The following is a 4,675-nucleotide window of genomic DNA, read 5'->3' as shown; positions in this document are numbered from 1 at the left end:
TTCTTAATTACAACGAAATTATACACATTTACACAGTTACATTATACATATACGAAATATACACAGTTACATTACCCCCAGCCTGGTCAGTTATTTACAGTCTCATCAGAACGTGTTTGTAGGTAGGTGTTTCTTCTAATTACCAATTCAGTAACTTAAAACAATGTTTCATTTTAATAAGTCAAAAATGAGGGACATTTGTCACAGTTTGCCACAAAATGTGTTACCTTGATTTTAAATCAGAAACAAAGGTGTTACAGGACTATGCTTTAAAAACAAGATGGTTTTGTAACAAGTATAAATATAGCATCAGTGTTTAAGACCAAAGTCAGCAGCCTTGATTTGCTAGGAAATGAGCTACATTATTTCATTAAGGCGTGCTTCACAGCTGCCCTAAGGTGTCTGGCACTAATTCCAAAACCTGTCCAGCATTCACTAGGTTTCCCCATTCCAAGGCACCTCTGACACTGCCAGCTGGTGAACCAGGAAATCAGGCTCCTAGGAGACAGGCACACACATGGCTTCTCCAATGCCACCCTCTCGGTGGTGACTGCCCACCGTGACCACCCCACCGCCCTGTGACATTTTCCCTGGAGGTGATGGTGGCGGCATCCGGGGGTTTGATGGATAAACAGTCAGTGACATGAACAGAAATGCCCTGTGAAGAGCTGTCTATTAAAGGCCTCTAGAGTAACTCCAGCTCCCATAACTGTGACCTTGTCACTGGGGCTGTGACGGATGACCCTGGCCCGTGCAATCTCAAAATTCTTTAGCGAAGTATAAATAACTGTTGTTTCTGGCCAGCTGGTCCCTATGAAGCACATTCCTTTGACATTGGCTGCTAGATAAACATCATGCTCTTCTCGAGATGGGATCACTGGGATAAAATATAGTGTAGCTGGGGGTGTTCTGGAACATGGCCATCTAGGCAAGGTCTACCTTCTCCACCAGATGCCAGGCACTGGGAGCCAATCAGGTGGACATTGATTAGAGAGATGGCTCCCATTGGGATCTGGACAAATGCTCAAGTCAGGAAGACAACAATAATACAAGAGCAACTCGACCTTGGGTGGCACAGCCCAGGGCTACACTTGCCATGCTTGGCTTAGCCATGAAATGCTCTATGTCCCGTTCAGGGTGCTCTTTCTTGAAGATCTCTTTTTAAATATATTTTATTTATTTATTTATTATTTATTTGAGAGGGAGAAAAAGAGAGAGAGAGAGAGAGAGAGAGAGAGAGGGCCAGGGCCTCCAGCCACTGCAAACCAATCCCAAACACATGCGCCCCTTGGGCATCTGGCTTACATGGTCCTGGAGAATCGAACCATGATCCTTTGGCTTTGCAGGTAAACACCTTAACTGCTAAGCCATCTCTTCAGCCCCGTCAGCAACATAATCTCAACAATGACTTGCACAGAGCAACTGAAACTTCTGAATTTTAGAGTCAGAACAAAAAACTGCAGTGGCTTACTTTTCCACAAGTTAGAAGAAACCTAAAGCCTTTCATAGGCAGAATATATGGAGCTGCAATTCTTTCCGAGAATCCTGAAAGTGCTGTTACTGTGCTAACCTCCTGAGTTAGGATGCCCTCAGGCTGAGGCCCCTGCAACTCTCTAGGTCGCTGGGTAGGTAGAGGAGCTGAGCTTTACTTCTGCTGGCAGAAAATATCAACCTCCAGCAGGGACTTCCCACCCCAATGACTTGGATAAGGCTTCTGCTCTGCTTTGACCAGATACATCCTTTGCCTTGCATTCACTGGAATGATAGCCTTCTTCTTGGCCCCTTGTACAGAATTCCCACAGTGCTGGCAGCCAGGCTGGAACAACTTAATACACATATTGTTGAATGCACAGATCAATTTCCATATTTAAATGTGCCTCCATCTGCCTTTACAGAACTCTTATTGCATAGTCTCCAAAGCAAAATTAATTTACTTACTAGTTATTAAATTTGATGTGTGACCACAGAACTTCGCCAGTGAGCAAAAGATACAGCTCACCTTTAAATTAAAAAAAAAAAAAAAAAAAGAAAACACAATGGCAGAATAGCATGCTCCCTTATGCTGCAATGTTGAGAAATAATGTTTTAATCCTGACCAGACATGAAAATCAGAACACTTGAAAATGCCTGCTTCCACTTCATACAAATCAAACTTGAATTTCTGAAACTAGTGTCTAAGAGCCTGTATTTTTTAAATGTATTCATTGCTTTTAATCAACACTAAAGACAGATGATATAGTTAAATCAATGTTAGGAACGGGTAGTAAAAGTAGATCACTGGTTCTCAACATTGTACTCCTAACATCATCTGGGAAGCCTTTTAGAGAACTCGCATGTACAGGCTGCACTCCAAACCAATTAAATCAGGGCTTCTGGACAATGGGTCTAGGCATCAATAATTTTAAAAGCTCTCCAGACAATTTCAATATTTATTCATGGCTGTAAACAACTTACTGAGAAGGTCTTGCAACTCTTTATGTTTATTACCTTTTGTATTATCTCTCAGAAAAAAAATATTTCAGAAATTATTGGCCCTTTCAACTAGCTCCAGCATTTGAATTTTTAAAGTCACATACTAGTATCAATAGTAATGTTATGATTTTAAGACTTGATGAAGGAATGTTGGACAAGTTCTTTAAAAATCATCATGTGTTTATCAGTCTTTGCTCTTATAATTTTAGGCAAACAAAGGGAGAGAAAATACAAGCATCCTGTACTAAGACTGACAGTAAAAACGGTGGACATTAGAGAGAGAGAGTGATCACAGCCTCAGAACAGCAGATTATGAGGGCTGACAGGGAAGCAGTGGGTAGAAATACTTCTAGTTCACCGTTATTCTGACTGATCAATTCTAATCCACATACCTGGTAAACACATTATAGCATAAAAAAATGATCCTTGAGGAAGATTCCACATAAAAAATTGAAGAAAATAGGAACTACTTAGCATTTCTTTCCACGTTCCCAAATTCTTCCATTCACTTAAACTGTGGCAGAACAATTTCTAAAGTATTAAGCAAGCCCTGTTTGACATTACTGAAGGTCAGTTTTGTTAAGAAAAGTATTTGGTTTTGGAGATTGGCTACACTAGATAATGACGGTGAATTTCCTCGGGTCATTCTGTCAGACTGTGTGGATATTTAATAGTACACAGAAAATGTTTCCTAAATGAATTGTAAAGTATTTGTGAACTTGTTTGATATATATTTTTGCATGTCTGTGGGGGGGGGCTGTGGGTGGTGTGTTGTGGTGTTTGTGTGGTCGTGGTGGTATATGTGGCATGTATGTGTGTGTGTGTACTATACACACTGTGGTGTGTGTGTGTATGTGGTGTATGTGGCGTGTGTGTGTGTGAGTGCGTACTATACACTCTGCGAGGGGGTGTGTGGTGGTGTATGTGGCATGTGTGTGTGTGCGTGTGCATGTGTGTGTATTGCACACGCTCTGGTACGCGTGTGGAAGGCAGGTGTCCTTGCAGCGTCCCTGCAGGGACAGAGCCACACATGGAGTTCGCCTTCTCCGTGGCTCTCCTGCCTGTCCTTGTCTGGGCCGGAGTCTCTTCCTGATGCAGGAGCTTGCTGCTTTCATGAGCCCAGGTGACTCCCTGGTGCCACCTCTCCTCCCTCCGTGGGGCTAGAGATGCAAGACAACGCGGCCACATCCAGCTGCTTTCGTGGGTTCTGGAGATTGGAGCTCGGGAAGTTTCGGGGCTCCCCAAACCCTCATGCAGAAAGTGCTCTTAACCACTCAGTCAGCCGAGCCCTAGTTTGGTCGTTTTGATTTTTATTTTTTATTTATATATTTGGAAAGAGAGAGAGAAAAAACACACCAGGGTCTAGAACCACTGTAAAAACTCTCCAGGCTCACTTTGTGCATCTGGCTCTGTATGAGTACTAGGGAATTGATCCCAGGCTGTCAGGCTCAGAAACAAGTAAGTGCCTTTAACCACTGAGCCATCTCTCCAGCCTGAGGTTGCTTGTTTTTTTCTTTATTTTTTGGGGCCTCACTGCACAGCTCCCAGAGGGGCTTAGCAGGAAGGCTGCTTTACACTTCTTGGCGGCCTGAGGGGATCACAACCTGACCAGATCAAATAAGATCCACGTGTAGGGGGTGGGGGAGGGGCACGGGGGCAGATGCACTCACTCGGATTGCACTCCACACACACACACACACACACACACACACACACACACGCTCTCACACTTGGCCCCGCACACCTCCCACAAGAGTGTGACTTCTGCACTGAGTAGGAGTTGGCCTGGGGTGGTGGTGTGGTTTGATATTTTTATTATTATTTAGTTTTAAGTATTTGATGGAAAGAAAGAGGGAGAGAGAGACAGCCAGAGAATGGGAGTGCCGGGGCCTCCAGCCACTGCAAAAGATCTTGACACATGCACCGCCTTGTGCTTCTGGCTTACGTGAGTCCTAACGAATTGAACCTGGGTCCTTTGGCTTTGCAAGCAAATGCCTTGACTGCTAAACCATCCCTCCAGCCCAGTGGTTTGATATTTTTAAAAAGAAGTCTGGAAAGTTATGTAAGTTATGGTTTTCATAAAGTGTCTTAGTATTTTTAATATGTATTTCAAGATACACAAAGAATAGACATTTAAGTATAAAGCCTGCATCATCAAAAGTGACCTGGTAGTGCCTTGCGTGGTGGTGCAGGCCTTTAATCC

At 43.4% G+C, this 4,675-nt stretch overlaps 1 non-coding gene across 1 annotated transcript; it reads right to left on the bottom strand.

Moving 5' to 3' along the window:
- Positions 1 to 3,912: 3,912 nt before the first annotated feature.
- On the bottom strand, positions 3,913 to 4,250 carry LOC123453957. Its single transcript, XR_006633118.1, has one exon.
- Positions 4,251 to 4,675: the final 425 nt, after the last annotated feature.

The sequence above is a fragment of the Jaculus jaculus genome, chromosome 12 (assembly GCF_020740685.1).
Source record: "Jaculus jaculus isolate mJacJac1 chromosome 12, mJacJac1.mat.Y.cur, whole genome shotgun sequence".
Classification (NCBI taxonomy): domain Eukaryota; kingdom Metazoa; phylum Chordata; class Mammalia; order Rodentia; family Dipodidae; genus Jaculus; species Jaculus jaculus.
The sequence above is the reverse complement of the archived record's forward strand: the minus strand, read 5'-3'. Positions and strand labels throughout refer to the sequence as shown.